This window comes from Carassius auratus, chromosome 20, assembly GCF_003368295.1.
Source record: "Carassius auratus strain Wakin chromosome 20, ASM336829v1, whole genome shotgun sequence".
In the NCBI taxonomy this organism is placed as follows: domain Eukaryota; kingdom Metazoa; phylum Chordata; class Actinopteri; order Cypriniformes; family Cyprinidae; genus Carassius; species Carassius auratus.
The window spans coordinates 25,498,167-25,522,354 of record NC_039262.1 but is presented as its reverse complement, the minus strand read 5'-3'; the positions used below and the strand labels follow the sequence as shown (position 1 = coordinate 25,522,354).

Genomic DNA, 24,188 nt, shown 5'->3' with positions numbered 1-24,188 from the left:
CTATGCTAATGATGTCTGTATTTTGTTTCTATGTTTCGCCACGGGATTTACATCCCGTGGTAACTAGGATTTAAACAAGCTCCAGTCTGGATCCAGAACACCTGAGAAGAGATGATGCTGACCCTCAGAGGACCCCAGATGATGCTAACCTTGAACCAACAAACAGAACTAACAATTATTGCTAAATGTGTGACTGAATCATATAATAACTTAATAATATTGATAGTTCATCGTCTAGCTGACTACGTCTTGTATTATTTTTTTTTATTTTTTCTAAAATCCTGTCAAATGTGCACAAACTACTAGCTACTACTAAATATTGTAGAAACATAATTTTCTGTAAAGTTGCTTTGTAACGATTTATTTTGTAAAAAGCGCTATACAAATAAACTTGAATTGAATTGAATTGAATTGAATTTAGAGAGTTAAACTCACCCAGAGACAGTACAGCGGGAGGAGATGGACCACTTATTTCCCAAACTTATGGCATATACCATATTAGTTCAAACCAAAGGTGATAAGAAACATATAAATTACTGTTCAAGTTTCAAAAGGTAATATTTTTTTTCATTAAAACTTTTATACAGTAGCGATGCAATTCTGTGCGAAATTCTAACTTAACAATAAATTAAATGGAAATTTCAATAATATTTAATTGTAATACATTATTACTGTATTAATACAATATTACTGCTTTTACTGCAGTACAAACAGCCTGAGGTGAGCATAAGAGGCTAATTTAAAAACTATTAAAAAAAGAGGCCACACTTTTGAGTGGTCGTGTAGATGATTCTTCACCACAAACACATCTGAGCACTGTTCATTCACACCAGGTGAAGCAGAAATTCTCAGGAAACAAGACCCTTCGATGAGCATGTGCAGGCGTCCAAGTTGCATGCTCACAAACCCTGTGGCTTTGTTTTTGATGCTTCTGCAGTTGTGCTTGCACAAATGTGTATGCATGTATGTAACAACTATCTTGGCATCACTGACACATAACAAAACTTGGCTTTTGTTGAGTCTTTTGCTTTTGCTCAAATGCTCAAGTGCTACTGTAAGAAATTCCATTTAATGTGATACCATTTTCCCAAATGCACAGATACAATAATAACAAAAAAAGGGTTGTTCAATATGTGATGTATTAAACATTGCTGCAGTGTTTATATATATATATAACATTTTCCCCTCCAGTATGTTACTTACAATGTTATTTTATATTTTAGAAAGTGATAAGTGCTGAAATCTAATGCTGTTCCACAGTTAGCTTGACTACGCCACATGAGGCATGTTCCTACCCACAATCCTTCATGTCCAACCACAGGCCTATGAACAGCTGAATCACAGCTTAGCTGATTGATTCAAAATAAGGAACAGAAATAGTTACTACTGTAGATTACCCCCACCCACACCTCCGGCCCTAATGTACACCACCAACCACTGATGTGAGAAAAGCAGTCTGGAGGTCAGCTAAAATTTAGCGCAACTAGCACTGTGGTTAAACACCGTTTTGAAAAATGTTTTGATTCGTTTTTTGTTTGTCTTGTGGCCTCTTTAATAATTGCGGGTAAAATTCTCACATTTATGACAATACGCGCTGGTGATATTTATTGAAAAATTATATTTCGCATAAAGCCAACTGTAATGTAAAGAAAATCCCATGTTTAATGCAATAAAGAAGTCACTACTGTAAATAAATGTATGTCAAAAACACTGATTTATATTGATGAAAGTGAAGTCTTTACGAGCGAGTCATTGAATTAATCAAAGATTCATTCTAAAATGCTGATTCTTCCACTAATAAAACAAGTCAAGTCTTGAGTGAGTCACTAAATCATTCATGTACACCATTTAAAAAAAATTGTCAAATAATCCTTAACTAAATGTATTAATAATTAAAAACTAATAATAACTGAGAACCAAACTGAGCATATTAAAATCAAATAAATGCAGCCTTGGTGAGACTTCTTTTAAAAACATTAAAACATCTTAAATATTGCAAACTTTTATACTTTTACATTTATTACATATTATTATTATTATTTTAGATTTTCTTAAATGCTTCTTTCTCAAAACACTGATAAATATGACTTAGCTGGTATCTCATCCCTGCATCTTGATATCAAGCTTGCCGGTGAAGGGATTTGTGCACGTGTGTGTGCGTGTGTGTGTGTGTGTGTGAGGACATATGAGGACTTATGAGGACATAACCCATGTCCCATCTCAAACCCATGTCAAAACGCTTATAAATCATACAGAATGAGTTTTTTTGAGAAAGTAAAAATGCACAAAGTTTCCTCTAAGGGTTAGGGTTAGGTGTAGGGTTGGTGAAGGGCCATAGAATATACAGTTTGTACAGTATAAAAACCATTCCACCTATGGGATGAACCCACTTTTCACAAAAACAAACGTGTGTGTGTGTGTGTTGATTTAGAAACAGAGGGATGCTCGACTGTGTCCTAAGGTAAAAAAGTGTCACCGGTCAGATAAAGGATCTTTGTAAAGCTGCATTCTCTGTCTGAGTGAACTCTACAGTGTGTGGAAACAAGAACCAAGAAAAGTGTCTCTGCACAATGTGTGTCACAGCTCTGACTGGGAACAACAGAACAGGAACAGCTGGGCCTATCCAATCCTCATCTGTCCATTCAAAGGTATTAATGCTGCCCCATAAAGCCTCTTCAGAGATGTCACAGCGCAGAACGTGACAGACTGCACTGCATTTACAGGCTTCATTCTTAATTACACAGACACACTGTGAAACTGCAGCTCCACTGAGACTGTGTGGGTTACAGGAACGTCTGTGATATTTTGAGGTGAGCGCTCGTGTAGGTGGTTACGGTGGAAGGTATGAGTTTTTATTTAGGGTGTTGCATTCACATGCTGGTGTCAAACCCACGGCCAGATGAACTGAAAGAGTTTCCCACTCACTTGAGATGAACTGCCATGAAATACTTTAGCTGACAAATAAACATAAATCATCTCTGTCTGGCCTTAGGAATGTGATATGTTTTATAATCTGGTATTTCTTTTTACTGAACTGAAATGTTTACTATGAAGTCATTTGGACAACTAAAATATGAGTGTTCATCCTAGCAGTCCAATGTCAGAGCATTATCTCCACTGACGCTTGTAGCACAGAAATGACACTGAACCAGCACAGACCTTACGCTTTCTATCCGCACGCGATGTTGCTTCTCCCTTCATCCTGCTCTAGTGTGTAATGCTCAAGCATCGAAGCAGAAAGTGCTTCCTGGAGCCACAGAGGTCTGCTTTAATGCGAGCAGACCCTGGCGTCTCTTTATTATGCAGTAGGAGTGTCAGGCCTGCTGAGATGCTCACTCCATACATCTTTGATGTGCAGTCACCCACTGACACTACCCAGCAGGCCCTGGGCTTAAAGCGCTGACCTGTGTGTTTCTCTTCAGAGACTAGAAAAAGAGAACCAAGGAGAGAAAGAGAGAGAGCTAAGGGGCATAGAACAGCAGTAAGCAGCTCTACCGCGAGTCACTGAAACGTCAAACACACACACACACACACAGAGATTCCACAGAGTCTAATCACTTCAGTATGTCTTCGCTAACCCAAATTACCTCACGAAAACACACTTAATCTCTCAGAGTCAAAAGCAGACACACGGTCCATTTAAACACACTCCAGTTTTCAGCAGTTCATATGACTTCATGCACACACACTCTTGAGTATTATGTTTTCTTTACACAGAGAAGACACACCCTACACTGAACTCTATTCAACAGCATATATAATCTAAATTAAGACATAAAATAGACCTTTACTGGCCCAAACTTTCTGTATTCACAGTATTTTCTCTGTTGTTTTGGGGGAACATACGTGGAATTCTAACATGGTTCCCTCCTGAATAACAAATATACTTAAATGAATCTGAAATACATTTATTTCATGCCCAGCATACTAACAATACATTTCAATATTTATGTGCTTAATAAAAATCCCCTGCAATTGTACTTTTTCTAGTAATTTTGTAGTCAGTGCACTTTAATTATGTGGAGGCAGTGCTGAAGTCCAGCTAAAGATGTAGAAAAGTATATTTCATTGTGCTAAAATAGTACTATTGCAAGTATACTTCAGGTACACTTTAAAGACCGACATTATCCAAAGATCATACAATCCTCATCAATAGTGACATTAAAACACATGTAGGGCTTGATATTAAGAAATGTGCATTGTGCACAATGTAGTGCTCCAAATAAAGTAACTATTAGTTTTTAAGTCAGTAAGTCTCAAGAGATATGTAAGTAAATATGTTAATAGATTTTTTGTAATTAGTGTGAAATAAATGCATTTTAAATAAGCAACCTAAAGGTAAAATCACCTTAGCCAAAATCTTTAATAAACAAACAAGCAAGGACTAGGGGGTATGAAAAGAAAAATATAAAAAAAAAAATGTATACATATAATATATATATATATATATATATATATATATATATATTAGGGGTGTAACGGTTCACAAAATTCACGGTTCGGTTCGATACGATACACTGATGTCACGGTTCGGTTCGGTTCGGTTCGATACGTTTTAGATACAGCAAAATGTAAAAACATCTCAACTTTTCAGAATGCCGCAAGCGCACCGCGGGTCATGTGACAAGAACTAACCAATCAGCTTCATCCTTTCCCGTAACAACGTTGAGAGCTCAGCCAAGATGAAGGATCAGCTGATCATAGTTGTATATGGATTGCAATTTTGAAATAAATTTAGTAGCAGCGCTACTGCAAGCGATTTTTAGAGCTGCAAATCCATTTATCCTTCGCTGAAATTTCCGCGTCTCATGGAGAGAGCAGGTCATGGATGCTTAGCAAAGACAGACGCCTCATGAGCGCTTCTGCCCAAGCGCTTTGGAAAGGAGGAGAAAGACGCGCTTAGCGTTTTCCATGCGTTTTTAGGCACGATATGTGAACGGCCCCTAAGGCGCTCGCTCACTCAGCACGCGCTGAAGGCTCGTTGCAAAATGTCGAATGCCTTTAACAGACCAGAAATATAAGATCCTAAAATAACCAACAGGTCTGGTGTTTGGGTTGGATTCCCTGTAAGCTATAGTTTCTAAATGCTGCAGGGATAGTTTGCTGCGTGCATGTTTCTCCTTTTTTTCGTCTTTTCCCAGATAGTACTGACGCATATATCCCAGATATTCCCGCTGGTGTTTTTTTTTTTTTTTTTTCCCGCTGGTGTACCCTGTCATGTTGCAGATGCGACATACCGTTGTTTTTTTATCCACCACTCTCTTGCCATCACCATTATAGCTTAAAGGGAATCCAAAGTGCACCCAAACACCAGACCTGTTGGTTATTGGAGGATCTTCTCATTTCTAGTCTGTTAAACGCATTGGCTATTTTGCAACGAGCCTTCAGCGCGTACTGAGTGAGCGAGCGCCTGACTGAGTAGTCTAACATAAACATATAAGATGGTGTTTTTTTCTTCTTCGGGAGTGTCAGGGGCGTTGCCTGTTACGTTGTTTGGGTTATTGGGCTACCTTGTTGAACGCATATCATTATATTTCTCTCTCTCTCTCTCTCTTTTTTTTTTTTTCAAATATAATTAATTACTCCAACGAACCGTTCGGTATACATAATGCGTACCGCGTACCGAACCGAAAGCGTCGTACCGAACGGTTCAATACGAATACGCGTATCGTTACACCCCTAATATATATATATATATATATAATATATATATATATATATATATATAGCTAATATATAAATATATATATAAAATATAATATAATATAATATAATATAATATAATATAATATAATATAATATAATATAATATAATATAATATAATATAATAATGATCAAACTGCAATAAAAACACGGTGTGAATGAAGCTTTAGGGGGAAAAGAGGAAAGTTCACCCCAACCCTAAACTTAACCATAATTGATGTGCAAGCACACTGTATATTAAAATGTGCAAATATATGAATTAGCAATTGATTCAGTCATTTATGCACACAACACAGTTTAAAGCATCCTTGGAGAGCCATAAAAAATGCAGAATACTGAATATTGGTCCATTTTTTGTTGATTTCACGTAAGCCTGCTTACCACACAACTGATGCAGTGTTTTACTCTCACCTGTATTCAAAGCACAGAACGGGCCTTATTTCCTCCACATTGCTTTGTGTTCAGAAGAGAATCCTGAGAGAAGCAGAAATAGAGACACAGATTAATATTAATATGTGATAAACAGCAGCTTTATAGTCTGCTCTGACCTGGATTATAGACCTTTGTGCAGAACAACAGCCAGAAAATAATCAAAGAAAAATGTCAATCACTCTAGGACAGTTTAATCACAATCAACCTCTCTATATCCCCACACTCAATGGTATTAGCCGCTGGTTTTAGGGACAGATTACATCACGCAGTGATACTAGTCACCCAGTCTAACCCCTCACAAACAGATGAAGCCCTAGTCAACCTTATCCTGACCTCTCACTGTTTGTAGGGCTGCATTGTCTTGACCATTCCTTCTCTTACTGCATGTGAAAGATGTAAACAAAGGTCAGAGAAAGTCATGCATACTGAATAAGCGAACCATTTTCTGATTTTAAATCCACTTGATAATAATTGAAATACCTTAATAATAAGTTTAAGTCAATGAATTGTCAAAATAGTTTTTCACATAATGCCATAACGCCAATATTTATTGCACAATCCTCCAAACCGTATTCATGTGACATTACGGCTGCACAATTAATCAAATTTCTAATTGCGATTACAATTATGGATGCCACAATTACGTAATCGTAAAGTCGTAAAGTCCACTTATGTTATTCTGCACACTTAAGATACCTTTTTTTCTTTCTACATGCTATCTTAAGGGTTTTTTCATTATTTTGGTTTTAGTATAACATTATAATACCATTCATATTTTTACTTTTTTAGAATTTAAAGAAGAAACCAATCGGATTAGTTAGACTATTTTCAGCTTGTTTACTTCATTAATAAAATATGGCATGCGGTTGCATCAAACAATGGTATAAATATCATTCAATGTTAATTGTGATAATCATAATTAATAATCGCAACTACAATTTCAAGGGAATAATTAACCATTATGATTTCATAATCATGCAGCCCTATGTGACAACATGACATTTATGTGACATTTTCAATGTGACAGACACTGACAGCTTTTCTCATACACTAGACTGACAGATATCAACATTGCCTGATAATTAACATAACGTGGTGCTAATACGGCCTGCCTTTTCTGCAGTCTGTTTGAGATGATAGCCTTCACCCAAAACAGAAGAGAAGTGTGACACTCCAGAGAGCAACATAAAACTAACCTTCAAGGAGAGATGTATTTAGGACAAACCCATTTTCTTAATTAGAAAAAAAACAACCAACTTGGTATTCAACGTGAATTAAGAATTTCAATGATTTAAGAGCATATGGATCTTTTTTAAATGAACAGCCACTGTTGGAAAGATAATTATTATAAAAAAAAGAGACAACATCTGATCTGTTCTGTAACGCTGAGTTGGCATGATTTCATAAAAAAAGGGTTGAAACAACCATAAATTAAGATTTGTTCAATATTACAATCATGTCATTTTGTTCCAATGTTGTGTGATGTACAAAGTTGTGTGATGCTATTTTCTCTCCTATACTAATGTAGACTGTTTTATATATATATTACAGTCTACATTAGTATAGGAGAGAAAATAGCATCACACAACTTTGGTACTACATTATCATATTGTAATTGATTTATTTATTTATTGTAGTGAATTCTATCTAAACTGGGGTGTTTACTGTAGCTAAGAACTTGTCCGACCAAACTGAAGTTACAGCAGACAATGACATTAAAACTTGACATCATGTGCCTTGTGTCACATAAAAAGTAAAACATTTGGTCCACTGCCTTAATATCCTTTTATTCACAAAAGATACCAAAAGAAGCTAAGGGTTCAGAGACTGAACGTGTGCAGGCAGAGGGAAATCTTTAATTGAGGGTTCTGCTGTATTTATAGATCAGCTTGGATGTAAACTAGAGGAAGCGCTCACTCTGTACAACTTTTCATTTTCTGTTACACGAGGGCTGCTTGAATCATGCATTTTGAACTTAATTCTGTAGCAGTTTTTCATTCCTGTTATGAGTTTCTGATTTCTGACCATGCCACTAAATGTTGGTCTTTACCAGTTATGGGGAGAAAGTACTACTTAACTAATATGAAACAAAAAATAAATAAAATAATAATAATAAAAACAAATTTTTTTCGTAAGATTTATTTCACAGAACAAAACAAATCTGTTTTAATGTCAACATATAACATAGTGCTAAACAAATAATTTAATTTAATACATCAACTCTGATAGCCCTAAAATACTCAAATTAAAATAGTCCAATTTCTAAATGAAAGAGCACTGAAAAAAAAATAATAATTTAACTAATTTAAAAACTTAAAATCACTGGTATTATGCTATTTATTTTCTCCACATGTGCATTCTTCCTCGCTCTAGGTCTAGTGAACTCCCAGCATGCACTACGTTACTTTTCTATCCTCTATTAGTTTGTCTCTATCATCATGTGGGGTTCCCACGAAGATGCAGTCCTGAGGCTGTTGTGCATTCACTCAAACACACACACACACACACACACACACACACACACACACACACACACACGCACACACACACACACACACGCACACACACACACACACACACACGCACACACACATACGCACACACACATACACACGCAAATAGACGCTTTATATGTCAGAGGGCAGCTCAGACCATAGACAACGAGAGTGAAAAAAAAAAAGCTTCTCACATTCAAGTGAAGGTTATTTACTGACTGATAGTGGCATGGCGGGATATTCACTGCTGAAAACAGAAAGCTGCACTGTTGCCTGCGAACAACACATGCCCACACCCGTACAAATGATCGAAAACACAGCAAGACAATTCACAACATGAATTATGCACAAACAACCTCCAGAGAGCAGAAGCATACAGATGTCTTTTGTTTGGGTCTGTTTAATGTAAACACTCGACGTAGCTGAGTTTAACAGGAATAAAGCATATCATTAAATCCAGTAACATACCAACGTTCTTGGTTGAAATAAAAATGCTCATTTTAAATCAGATTTATTTGGAATAATCTGGTTTATTATTTGGTTTATATCCTACAATTCTGACTTTAACTAGTAATTCCGAATGTATATCTCAAAATTCTGAGTAAAATGTCAGACTGAGATTCAGTGGCAGAAACGCCTTTCATAGTAAAGAATGTAAAAGGTTTCTTTTTACAAAGTGTTTTTAATTATTATTTTTAATTATTTTTGTATTATTTATTTAAATGCATTTAACATCACCGCACAATAAAAACATACAGACACACAAAACACATGATGCCAGTTTTGCAACTTACATAATTAATAGTACAGAAGTTACATAGATTAGGGGATATAAAATCTGCCTTCAACAGATACTCACTACTTCAACTTAATACCCAATATTATTTTCACACACAAGAGAGGAAAAGTGAAAAAAAATTAAAAAATAAAAGTTTCCTTGATCACTCCTCTAATACAAAAAAATGACAGGTATAGTAGGAGATCTTGGAAAACGCAAACATTAGCCTGATAGCACTGAAAGCAAACGTCCCACCCTCCCTGGAGGATTGGGTTTTTGATGTTTGTCTGCCATTCTAGCTCTGTCTGCACAGCGTGCGTGAACGCGATGATGATGTACTCTGTCTGCGTGAGGGTGCACAGATGAATACAAATGTTGACAGGCAGGAAGGAAAGCGGATTAAAACACTCGGACCAAGCATTTTGATTGGACGAACATTTCTTGGTCCTACGCCTTCCACAGAATATATAAATACAGATAAATACATTTATACCACTTAACTTAATGATTGCTATGTGAAGAGACATTCAACCGGCATAACAAAAACTGTTTCTGAAGACAATCACCTACTGCACCTTTAATAAAAGGTCACCACAATGCTAAATAAGGCCTAATGCTCTTCCTAGCTACAGCTGTCATCCGTTCCATTACCATGATATAAAAATAATTTTAACCAATGGTTAATATTTACTTAGTTTTCCAATGTTTTTTTTTAGCTAGAAGTAGAACAATTTTACATAATATGATGCAACATCCATCTCCTAACATAATCGTAACAAACAGAAAATGGCATTTTGTCTTTTAACAAAGTGTTAAAAGATTGTGTCATGCAGTTCAATACACAATCTTATCTAAACGAGAAAGGAAACAGACGCAGAAAGGGGCATCCTATTTTTCTTTAGGATTATTTTACCCACAAAGATTTGTTTTTATTGTGATTGTATACAAACAAAGGCAAACCGTTTACAATTCCTATTATCTTTATGAATGAAAGGAGAAGTTGCTTCCACTGTAAAAAGAAAAACAAATCAAGTATTTGCGCTAGCACCGCATGCGTTTATACAGTTAAGCTTTGCTACCTTGACAATGCAGCCTGTTTATTATCACAATAAAATACAGTCAGTCAAACATATGGGAAAAAACCCACACTGCTCAGTTTATATATGTAATAAAATCTGTGCTGTTAATCAGTTCACCGTACCGCCATGATGTTATGCAAAACATTTTGATTTATGTGGATACTGGAGCACGAGTGAAGTTGGCTGTAATAATTAATAATTTGGCATTCATATACATCACGAATACGAAAACATTTGATTTTGTGTGATTGAGTGACCCAACGTTGGTTTTAGTTTTAGTTTTAGCTTAAATGAATTTGTTTTGGCTTGTCTTTTATGTTGCTATAACTTCTTATAGGCTATATGTTTATTCTTGTTATTTTTTTTTAAAGGCTTCTGTTAATTGAAAGGATTTGTTAGCATAGTTATGTTTACAGTGTTTATTATAATGTTTTTAAACATTTCATGTTTCTGAATATAATAATAAAATTCGACTTATTAATAGGCTATGTTTTGTTATTTTCTCAAAAAAACAATTTTTTATACGTGTAGCGTAGCCTATTTGAATAATGTACCAAACCTTTTTAAATATTTTGATAAATTACTGAAAAAAAACTTTAAACCGTTTAACTGATTTTATTAATCGGTCAAAATTCTTAACGGTCATTTAATGGTTAAATGGTTAAAATGAACATCCCTAGCACTGACGCTGATGGCATACCAATGGAAGGGACAAAAGTTCAAATACAAGTCAAGCCCATGTAGTATTTGTTACTACCACCTGTACTCATACAAACAGTGTCTGAAGTAAATATCAAAGAAAGCAAAGTCTTTTCACGTTTCACATAACAAAAGTTCAATGAGGTGCAATTTCATCCATCAAATCTTAATTTCCAGATGGAAGCTTTTGAGTTGTGAGCAGACCACAAAACTGACTGAAGTAGCTTCAGTGGTGTACAGTGACCGGATCCAAACCTTAAGATAAAACAGAGATCATATCTGCTTCTCTGAAAGTTAATAAAACCACACAAGAAAAACCCGGAACACGCTAGCAGCTGCAAAACATATATGTGCAGCTCCCTCGCACTGTATGACAGTCAACCAGTAGTCAAACGCAGTTCTGTTCACAAAGCATGGCTTTGAATAGACCTGTGCTGGTATTCATTAATGCTATATATCACAATATGGAATATGTGTAATATTGTTACTGTAAGTATTTCTAAATACAGTGAATAATTTTTATTACAAATTATTCAAGCAAGGATGAGAGGTGCATGGTGGAACGTGTGATTGGAGACGCGCTAAATGAAAGTGCGCATTCAATCTCTGACAGCAGATGTCTGCAGATGAATTTTGCGATTTCGATTTTAATCACGATTTTGACACACACACACATGCTTTACAGTCATAAGTGCATTCAGTATAAATTGTAAACATATTTCCAAAAGGAAACCAATGAGAGCTTTATCAAATGTCATACAGACAAACAGACATAAGTCAAAATAATCACTAAGTAAAGATGTCAAACAAAATGTCTAGACATATGGAAACAAATTTAATAAAATAAAACCGTGTTCAAGGATTTTTTTTCTTCTTTTTTTGCCATGCATTGGTCATAGAGCTCACTGTAGCGGTGCCTCAGGTGCTATATGTTTTGCCCAATATATTTATTGGCCAAGGGTCACACGGACTCCATTTGCAGTGCGTATACAGTTATGTGTACGCGTTTCAGAAGCAGCAATGAGATTGCATTATTGTAATGCGAAAGCACATTAAAAATAATGCGCAAGTGCGAATCTATCCACTCGCACCAATGATGCGCGGAGTCAATTTATGAATAACCCGCACCCAACCAACGTTTTCAACTAACCCACCCAGCAACTCGGAAAGCAAAAAATGTTAAATAATATATTGTACCCGACCCACTTCCTGACCCGCATTTTTAAAAAGCAGTAAATGCTCATCGTTGCGTCATTGGGCCATAGGGACGTAGGCAAAACAAACTAGGCAAAAAAAAACAAAAAAACTTAATATATTACAATTTTGTCAAGAATTAAAAAAAAAACGTCAGTAAGATTGTATTAAAATAGTCTAGTCTGGCTATGTCTATTTGTATGTTTCTGCAAGGTCAGCAGACACTGACTACCTTTACATGCAGCCAATAACCCGTTCAAAACCGGGATATTAGCAATAACCCGGTCGCGCACGGCCATGTAAACACCGGCAAAAACCCGGATATGCTCATATCCCAGTTTTTAAAAAAAAAGGTTTTCAGAGCAAGCTGTTTTGTAGTATTTCCTTTTAAATGTTAATGAGATCTGCTGACCCCGCCCCTCTCTCTGAGAGATTGTTTAGCCGCATTCATTGTGAAACTTGCTAATTATAAGGAAAGGCGATTTGCAAAGATTCAGTACAAAACCTTAAACTCCCTTGTTCTGTAGGTGAAGCTGGATAAGGAATGATTCACGTGAAGATTTAGGTAGATTTGGGCGCATTTCCTTCAGAAACAAATGCACCGAGTCTTCGGGGGCTCAGATGTCGGGAGAAAATTATAACTATGCTATATTAATTATTACAACACCTCAATCGCTTAGAAGACATTCTTGTCTACATCTGCTCCAGCGGTGAAACAATGGCGGACTGATGACAGTCACTCATGCATCCGAGATTGGCTCGATTTGAGAAAGGGGAAATTTTTTAATGAGATAAAAAACACTGTTTGGATTTTATCATTATAGGGTGGTTGTGTACACAAACTGCTAACACACATTTCAGTTCAAATTGCTTGTAAAAGTGCACGTAGCATCCAACGACCCCTTTAAGATACCACTGTCCTGTTAATGCTAAACCATTTAGTACTATTAAAGTGTTAATCTAAATATATTCAGTTAATGCCTAATATTTGCCATCCAAACAAGCAGCGGTTCAGATGAAAAGGGTGTTTGATAAGAGACAGAACGTGGCTGTGTTTTTGTGCTTCAGCTTTGGCCCTGGGGACTGTGAGGAAGCAAACGGTTCCAGCTAATTGAATTCCTTTAGAAAGTCTGCTTCCCAGACAGCAATCACCATCAGCCACACACACACACACACACACACAAATACACAGATTCTCTTATAATGACACACCATATCACTAAAGACAAAGTGGCAAAACCATATCCATTTTAATATTTTGAATTTAGGAAGCTAAGCTCCCACCAAGACATGTCGTATATTTGATCTAATTCGATCCAGACACAAGCAATACCCGAACTGCAACCACATTTGCCCATCAATTGTGTGGATGTGTGTCACTAAACCATGCAGCACAGAAAGACACAGCTGAGTTTCAAGTTTTAAAATGTGTTTTTCAAAAAACAAAAAGCCAAATGTTACATCCACCAAACCTCAGCTATTTTAAACATTCATTCTGAGCTAATTACAGTCAAACGCAATTAACAGCTTTGGTTGTCACAGTTGTTATTAATTAAATGTTTATTAAAGAATGGCATGAAAGTAAAGTATTGATCTCTTTTTTTTCCCCTTATTGTTTGATTAATACCAACAAAACAATAGACATCAGCAGGTCTGTTTGGATGCATGTATACTGCAAGACAGAAACATTTTATTATTTTCCCCAATTTGTTTACTGAGGACAAACATAAACATAAAAAGCATCTTAACCAGGAAGTTCATTTTAGTCATTTCATCAGTCACTACACTATACTACTGTTAATATAACTATTTTAATTCTTGATACTTATGACATCCCTAACTGAGTCCAAAGCTTATCATAAGCAAAGTCTTATGGTTATGATATTATCCTCAATATTCATTCTGTAAAATGAAAATGCAATACTGACTGGTGTAAATTTCACAGGAAATGTACTTATTTATCCAAATGGTATTTTACACAGAACTTCTAAACTCTTTCTGAAAATGATGTCATGAATTATTACAGATGTTTTAGCAGGCACAATCTGATGGCCTGAAATACACCACTTACTTAGTTCAAGCAAATTAAACACTCATGTTTATAGGAAACGGCCTGAAAAACAACATCTGACAGAGGGGGACAGCACACTTGATATGCCCTGGCCAAGCATTTCGCAGCTGCATTTGAATACTTGTGTAAAGTACGTTTCTGGTCTCAGGCTACAAAGTGGCCAACTGTTGAGCCCCTCTGTGTACTAGCTGATGTTCTTTCTCTCTCAGAGAGCAAGCACAGGCTCCCTACGCAAGGGTCGAGCAGTGCACCGTGGGCCGTGATGATATGTGATGACATCAGCAGAGGCTGGGGGTTGGGCAGCTGAGTGAAAAAGAGCCTGACCCACTCGAGACTTTCCACTGGTCAACCACACACACAGAAAGAACAGCTGGATCAGAAGATGAATACCTAAAAGATCCATTTAATCCTAAAACAGAAAGTACCAACATTTGATTTAACGGTCTTGGATATTAACTTTCATTCAAGTCTCAAAGCTTGACATTTTTGATCAGTTTTGGGGAAAGTAATTTTTTTTAAGTAATGCATTACAATATTGCGTTATTCCTTAAAAAAGTGAATTACTTTACTTCGTTACTTTTAACGGAAAGTAATGTTACATCACTTTTGTGTTACTTTTTAAATCTTGGCAAGGCTTGTTTTTTTCTTTTTACAAATGTAAAAGCCGTTTCACAACAAAAGTGAAACCTATACGCCTCAGGCTGAAGGAAATGTAAATTCACATCTGTATAGTAGAGGCTGTCGCTCAAACAAATTGCATGAAGAATATGATACAGGAGAAGAAAGTTCAACATTATTTAGCAATAACAAAATTGTCATTTCTGCTTATTAGTAGGCTATGGTTGAATTGGATCTTCGCAGGTCAACAGCAAAGACATTGGTTAATAAAATGGGATTAAATACATAAATTATAATTTGTCTTATTTAAGATATCTAATTATTGCAGGTTTGTATAATATTCTGAGTTTGCATTTGACTGTTTTTATTAATTTCGAGGAATACCGAATCAAGTGAGATGAGTAAATACATGTTCATACTTAGTCTAGGACTACATTCACACAGCGCGTCTCTGCACTTACTCCCGATTTAGCTCAACATGGCAACACAACATCTGTCAGTCAACACAAGGGAAACAAAGTAACTAGCCAGAACTTATTTTAAAAAGTAACTCAGATATTTCCTTGAAAAAGTAATGCGTAACTTTACTAGTTACTTGAAAAAGGTAATCTGATTACGTAACGTGCATTACTAGTAATGCTTTACCCCCAACACTGCCTATCACAATTTAATATGCAAGGACAAGTAACTCAGATATTTCCAATGGCAGATGAATTCGTTTGTCGCCCAAGGAAGGACAGGTGGAGTCGTTATTTTGACTATTCAGGGGTGTTTTCCAAAAGCAAATTTCATCGTTACCAACAAAGTTCAACGATACTTTCTTTCCCAAAGTCAAACTTCTAATCAACATTCGTCACAACACCACAAAGTTGTGCGGTTGGAACTACAGCCCTCCACCTGTGGTTAGAAGCATAGTTTCAGTTTCTGGTTTGTAGAATATGTGGACTTAAAGAGATCATGCTCTTGAGCAGACTAAGTAAGCTAACATTCAACATGTACACAATTTTCATCTTATGTCTTTTAGCTTAAGAGAATGCAATTGTCATTTTTGAGGACTATGCATCTGCAAATGTGCTCTAGTAATTTGGGTGAAGCCTGGAGTATAATGTAAGATGAAATCCCCCAATTGAAATTTAGAAATAAAGCAAAACAACGAAACAAAAATACAGAAATTTGAGGCCATGCTCATTATTTACAGCACTAAACCGAATCTCATACTGCACCTCCTTCTCTACACCCAACACACAAACTGTTGTCATTGTTCATCTCCTCTCCTCAACTTGTGACATTTCACCTGCAATATTATAATAAAGTTTCTGACATTTACCTTCCTCTCTAGAACGCGTCTGGATTGCAGGCGGGGCAGTCAAGGCGACGTCTGATGGCATAAGCACGACTCTATGAGATGAGCCCCACACAGCACAAATCTGACACAGGGTGAGCAAAACAGGATGAAACGATACAATCTAGAAATAAACAAGATATGTTCACCTCAGCAAACCCTTTAGTTTAAAGGTGCATCCCAGTCAAAACAGCAAGTGAAATATAATCCTGGAATGTTCCAAACGTTCGTCTGTGTTTCCACGGTTACCTTTCCAGGCTTCTGCAGACTGATGTTATGACCAGCTGCTTTATTTTTGGACACAACGATACAACGTCTTCTTTATGCTAAGAAATGACATGATTTATTTCAGCAAGAAGTACTGGATTAATTGATTAATACAAGAAAAAAAGTCTAATATTTCAAAATAATTAGTTAAATTATCAGTTTCTGATGATAAAATGTAGCAAACACATGCAATCCCAAGCAAATCATGATGACATGAAGAAAACAAAAAGTGCAATGAACTCATGCAATGAACTGTACAACTGTATGAACAATATGATTGAAGTGGCATGATTAATCATGAATGAGTATCTTTTATTTAGGTGTTATTTAAATCCAAAAACGATGCGACTGAATCAAGAAAGGAGTTGTACTCAAGAACCAGATAAATCAGAATCATGGTTAATGAAGTTTTTGAACAGGTTGCTTGAAATGACCTAACTCAAAAGAATGATTCCTTCACAAACTCTACTTTTAGTATCCACATGATTGTTATGAATCAAAGTAAAATTAATGAATGAAAAGAGTGCACCTTTTTGTTTTTTTTGTTCTACATTTTGAGAAAAGTATTCATTCTTTTACTAACTTTTGTTCAAAAGAAAGACAGAAGAAGAGAAAGCCAGAGAAGACAGTATGTGTGTGATTTCCACCAACCCCAAAAGAGATGCCACACGTCCCACTACTAAGCCTACTTAATTTTTCCAGATGGAGCAGTTAGTGTGTATAACATGTAGCAGGATAATGGTGGGTTGCTGTGTGAAGGTTCATGAGTGCATCTGATTATGATGGAAAAAACGATTCAAACAAAACAAGAATCAAGACTACAAACTGCCCGGTAGACAGGCTGCTTACCTAGACAGCATTTTTGGGGATCATGCACCAATGCTGTGCGACAGACAGTTTTGCGACAGAGCCACTTAAACAGATCCAATTCAAAGTTGCTTTATCGTAAAGAAATGACAACCCAAAAACGACATTTATGTCATTGTGTCAAACACGTATTTTCTCTTTTTGTAATGAAACACAAAAGGAGACATTATTGCGACACTAGATTTGAATGTGCACACATGCAAATGAGATTTGAGAACTGATGAATGCTTTGCCTTGAAATAAAGTGCACAAGTAGTAGAAAGTGAATTAGGTCAGACTTTATTTTGAGTCCCAATTCTCGTTATAAACAAACTATTAACTACAACTTTTGCCTAAACTACTGATTTGCTCCTTATTAATAGTGAGGTATCGGTTAAGTTAAAGTATTGGGTAGGATTAGGGACGTAGAATATGCGCATGCATAATATGTGCTTTCTAATACTAATAAACAGCCAATATGTTAATTAAAAGACATACTAATAAGCAACTAGGACTTTTCCCTATACTGAAGTGTACTAATCATAATTTATTACATTTACAATTACGTTAGAATGTTATCACTAAGTTCACTCTGAGTGACAGCTATTGCTCTTCAGAGGTTACATTTAAAATAAAAGGCAACGCTTCTGTACAGAACCATTAAGGGCACGGCGAGTCACAGATTGAAGAAAAAGCCTGATGTTCTAAACCGGGTCAGTGCATTTAACAAGAATAAACCAGAACATGATTGAACCCCAATTAGTTAACTATCTGGTTGGCATGTTGGGCAGAGAACACATTCGGAGTCAGATAAGCACATGATGCTTAAAACTGCTGTCTGCAACTTTTAAGACACAGCCACAGTCTTGAGCCTCAGAATCAGAGTTGAACCATCTGTATTGTTGTTCAAAGCAGAACACTGCTTTAAGACCCCATCAAATAGTGTTGAGATATTTGCCAGTGAAACTGGAAATGAAGCTGTGGCTCCAGAGTGATTAGTCAAATGGTTATTAGCCCAAAACATCTTTAGCCAGAGTGCCCATAAGCAAAGACATAATAAACCAACCAAATAAACAACTGGAATAAAGATTAATGACAATCTGAGCAGGGGATGCTAGGGAGTGACAATCTAGAGAACTGAACTGGACACAAATTTGAGTAGGCCTACACCTGTGTCCAAAATGAGTCACTGGTAGTGGTCCAGACAGGCTGACCACGAGGTGTGAGTTTTTCAGATACTCTTTTTGGAGGTTATGTCTGTAGGAAATGACAAGTGTCTTTTAAAGTCAAAGAACCGTTTAATCAACAGATTAGTTCAAAAACACTTATTCGTTCCAGAGCAAAAGACCACCAAGACCTCTTCTTGAAAACATGCAACACCTGATCCTTTTCTGACTTTTGTTTATAACTATTTTTGTTGACGGCGCAATAATAGGCTAAAAGATAACATAAGAGAGGAACAGTCAATGCTGTGTCTGAACATTATAAGTGTTATAGTGCTGTCAAATGATTAATCGCACCAAAAATGTTTGTTTACATAATATGTGCGGTTTTTTGTATATTTATTATGTATATATAAATACACACACATACAGTATATATATTTTGAAAATATTTACCTGTATTTACTATTTAGACATATATTTATATTCATATAATTTATATCAAATATTATTATATATAAACTTTCTTATATAAAGGCTTGTGTATTTATATATACATAATAAATATAAATTATGTAAACGATTAATCGTTTAACAGCACTAATAAAGAACAACAACCCAGTAGGCGTCAATAAAGAAACTTGGATCTGAGGGTTTGAGCTGAAGTGAAGGATGTGGACTGCTGGTTTATGCCGACACAGCAGAATAACAGAGTCAACTAAATATCGACTCCATCTAAAAATATCGGTAACAGTAAACAACATTGTGTCTGCAGAGTATGCACCAAAAATCACAGCTGCAGCATCCTTAAGTCAAATCCCATAACACAGACTTATTATAACTATACCTATGAGTATATGAGAAGAATGAGTGCATGTATTGAAATGCATTGAATGAGCAGCACGCTTCCATTTCTATTAAACTAAAATAACCAACACAAAAAAAATGCACTTACCCAGATAACAGCCTAAAGTCCTGTATTGATGTCTTCCATGGTACACAAGCCAATCACACAGATATCCGTGATGGTGTAAAGAATAGCAGGCGATCAGTGAACGGCGAGTAAACAGCGGATATCATTCACTGCTGCGAGCGGCCGGCTGGCGATGATGATGATGATGATGGCGCAGCGGCAGCAGAATGAAACTCAATGGCGCCGCTGCGTTTGGATTGACATCTCCTTCAGCCAAAAGAATGCGTTCAACACGAGCTCGAGCTTTTCATTGGCTGAGACCGTTGTCAATCAGCCCCCACCCGGGAGGTTGTAAACAGGGCAGGCGAAGGACCGACACATGTGTTGCTTTATTGACTCATTGAGGAGCGCAATGCGTTTTCAAGCGTAGCGTTGAAAGAAGTTACAAGGGAAATCGCGGCTCGAAAACGCTCCGTCCATTAAGAAATCCCATCAGATGAGGTTACGCCTCCTCCGTAAACATTTAGCCACAAAGCCCTTAATGCATTAATGACTGAAACTTACTTAAATATTGCTTTAAAACTGCAGCCACGCTTTTAATAAAGAGAATGTTATCGTTGGCGTGGACACCAACATCATCATCATCATCATCATCATCATCATCATCATCATCTTCTTCTTCTTTGTTTTATTTTTTTAACTAATATATATATATAATGTGAATATCTTTATCATGTTGCAACTTTTAATAAAAAGCAGTAAAACAGTCGAGGTTGTGCTTCAGTGTGATGACTCCACTGTGTCTAATGCATTTAGGCCTAGCTAGTCTATATTCACAGTAAGTTTCTATGCAATTTTAAAAGATAATAATTATAGCTACTTATTCCTGAAAAAAGCTGTTGTGTGCTCTATGAGATGTTGTGTTAGAGTAAGTTAAACAGTCAGATTTAGATGCGCTGATGTTTAATGGAGGTTGCACACAGTCTTTTCGTCATAGGTTCAAGAGTGATGTTTGGCTCAATGCTTCCATCTGTCGACCAGTTTTCATATTTTGCCATAATGAAATGGGGTTTAGGTTAGAGGTAAGTATTTTGTTTCAGTACTGTATTTGACTCGTCATGAAATCTTCAGAATCGGCAGTGGGCAGAGATTGGCTCTGAAAAACACACACTCATCTGCTATCCTTGTGGAGATTCTCCATAGGTGTCATGTTTTTTTTCTGCTGTACAAACTGTATTTCTACATACACCTAAACCTGCCCCTTACAGGAAACTTTCTGCATTTTTACATATTCAAATAAATAAAAAAATAAATTAAAAAACTTATTCTGTATGATTTATAAGCTTGTGACATAAGTCCCCTTGAGTCTGTGTGTGTATTCAGGTTTAAGTCCACATCAGGATTATAAACAGTTACACACACATACACACTTGAATTCCTATGGGGACATGAATGGTTTTTATATTGTACAAGCTGTCTTTTCTTTTCTACCCATTAACCCTGAACCTACCCATACTTACATCTACATTACATTTATTCATTTAGCAGATGCTTTTATCCAAAGCGACTTACAGATGAAGACAGTGGAAGCAATCAAAAAGATCAATGATATATAAGTGCTATAACAAGTCTCAGTTAGGTTAACACAGTACACCTAGCATGGGATTTTAAATTATATAATATAAAGAAAACAGATAGAATAAAAAAAAAGAATAGAGCAAGCTAGTTAGAGGTCTTTACACATACACACACACACACACACACACACACACAGACACAATTGCATAATAAATGAAAAGAAAAATAGAATACAAAAAGAATAGAATTAGAATAGTGAGTGTTAAAGTTAGAGGGTCAAATAAAGATGGAAGAGATGTGTTTTAAGCCGATTCTTGAAGATGGCTAAGGACTCAGCTGCTCGGATTGAGTTGGGGAGTTCATTCCACCAGAAGGGAACATTTAATTTAAAAGTCCGTAAAAGTGACTTTGTGCTTCTTTGGGATGGCACAATCAAGCGACGTTCACTTGCAGAACGCAAGCTTCTAGAGGGCACATAAGTCTGAAGTAACAAATTTAGGTAAATGGGTGCAGAGCCAGTGGTAGTTTTGTAGGCAAACATCAATGCCTTGAATTTTATGCGAGCAGCTATTGGAAGCCAGTGCAAATTGATAAACAGAGGTGTGACGTGTATTCTTTTTGGCTCATTAAAAATTAATCTTGCTGCCCCGTTCTGAATTAATTGTAAAGGTTTGATAGAATTGGCTGGAAGACCTGCCAAGAGGGCATTGCAATAGTTCAGCCTGGACAGAACAAGAGCTTGAGCAAGGAGTTGTGCAGCATGTTTCGAAAGAAAGGGCTTGATCTTCTTGATGTTAAATAAAGCAAATCTGCAGGATCGGACAGTTTTAGCAATGTGGTCTGAGAAAGTCAGCTGATCATCAATCATAACTCCAAGGCTTCTAGCTGTTTTTGAAGGAGCTATGGTTGAAGTGCCTAACTTGATGGTGAAATTGTGATGAAACGATGGGTTTGCTGCAATTACAAGCAGTTCTGTCTTGGCAAGGTTGAGTTGAAGGTGATGGTCCATCATCCAGGAAGAAATGTCTGTTAGACAAGCTGAGATGTGAATAGCTACCATCTGATCATCAGGATGGAATGAGAGGTAGAGTTGAGTGTCATCAGCATAGCAGTGGTATGAAAAGCCATGTTTCTGAATGACAGAACCTAATGATGCCATGTAGACAGAGAAGAGAAGAGGTCCAAGTACTGAGCCCTGAGGCACCCCAGTAGTTAGATGTTGAGACTTGGACACCATACTTACATAACATGGCCACAATTTTTTTTTTTTGTGGAAACATAGCTATATTTAGGTTCTGATGACTTTAGGCAGCTGCACCATAAATGTGTTACTATTATTCCATTTGACAGAAGTATGAGCTGTTATTGTATGTAGTCTATTCCTAGATATGGTATAATCCTAGATACAGAGCTCCTTTTGTAGTGTTTTTTTTTCATCATAAATTCTCAAGCCACTGAGCTCTTCCACATCCAAACAATGAACTATTTTCCATTTCCTATGCTGATCACTGAACAAGAACAAAAATAATCATTGTGTATTTTCTGCACCTTTTTTATCCCACAATACTGTTATTATTATCTTACATTACAACTTTTTAATTGCTGTTCTAAGTCTGTATGTCACAATTCAGACTCTGGTTTTGTTTCTCCGAGGGAGGGGAAGTTAAAAATGTGAAATATAAACAGAATTACAAGCTCAGAATTCTGACTTTTTTCTGATAACTCTTGAGTTGAAATCTTTAAATTGATCTTAAATCAGTTTTAACTTATTCCCCATCATAAATCTGTTGACATTTTCCATCTTACAATTCTGACTTCTGAAAAAAAAAAAAAACTGAATTCTGATATATAAACTCAAGTCAGATTTGTCAGATAAAAAGTTTGCTTTTTTATCTTTTATTATTTAAAGTTTTATTATTTTTCATGTTTATTTATTTCTTCATTCATTCATTCTGTGGCTTCCATTAAAAATACTAATAAAAAAACCCTTAGAATCAATAGGCCTATAAGTTTTATACCACCACAGGACCACCTTCATATGTTGGAATGAGGAAGACAAACCTGTTGCTTTGGGTTTTGCCAATGTATGTGGAAGGTTTCCAAAACAATACTCAGGCTCTGTATGAAGGCTTTGAGTCTGAGAACACACTGCTTCAGTGTCAGACGGATGGGATGGCTGCAGCTGCTGTCACACACTCATTGAGATGCCAGTTGTGGTCTTGAGTCCTTGGATAGTGTTTCATGACCAGAGACACGTAATTTGTGTGCACAAAACAGTCAGAATACAGCGACTTGCTTCCAGACTATTACAATTCATTTACAACTTTACAAAAAACCTTGTCTAACATTAGCCAGCTACTTCACCTTGGTGACTTGCAAATCAGCCACATTTGTACCAATGTTTGACATAAATCTAAATCTTTACATTTATACATTTTTCTATGCATAAAACAATTCAAATTTATCATTAATGGGCAAAACCCACTTTTAGGTTATATTCAAAGCCCAGAAGTGCATATGCATATAATGAAATGATTTGGTAAATACATTATAGATTACACACTCCCAATATTTTAGAAATACAGAAGACCCCAGTAAGGTCATATTAGTTTGGTCAATTTGGAAAACAGGTCATGCAAAAATATTCAAGATTCAACTACTAATGTTCTTCAGAGGGTGGCTATAATTATCCAAAAATGGACAGTTCTTGAAGATGTGTAGTTATAGAATTGCAGTCTGTGGCCCAAAGGTACTGAATCCCCTGAACTAATGGTTCAATGCAATTCTGTTTAACACTACATCTTTAATATGAGAAAGTGAATGCTGAAATTGGCCTGCAAACCGTTTTACCATTCAGAGATAAATAAAATACAATAAAAAAGCAACCAAACAATTAAAAGGCAGCAGTTTATTTTCTGTTTCCATTCTTTCCTTTCTTTTAAGGATGACTATGAGCTTTGGTAATTGTACAATTATTTAAGAAGTTTGGAAACAGCTAGTAAATTATTT

General features: G+C 36.2%; 1 protein-coding gene across 3 annotated transcripts in view; it reads right to left on the bottom strand.

Moving 5' to 3' along the window:
- The window catches only part of fynb (FYN proto-oncogene, Src family tyrosine kinase b), a 50,746-nt gene extending 30,741 nt beyond the window's left edge, over positions 1 to 20,005 (bottom strand). For 2 of the 3 annotated variants that reach the window (XM_026291620.1, XM_026291622.1), the window contains exons 1-2: positions 19,644 to 20,004; positions 6,116 to 6,178 (exon numbers count right to left, since the gene is read on the bottom strand). The gene's annotated coding sequence lies outside the window, so the exon portion shown is untranslated. Of the gene's footprint in view, positions 1 to 6,115; positions 6,179 to 19,643 lie in introns of all 3 variants that reach the window. The other variant, XM_026291621.1, reaches the window with a different exon arrangement.
- Positions 20,006 to 24,188: the final 4,183 nt, after the last annotated feature.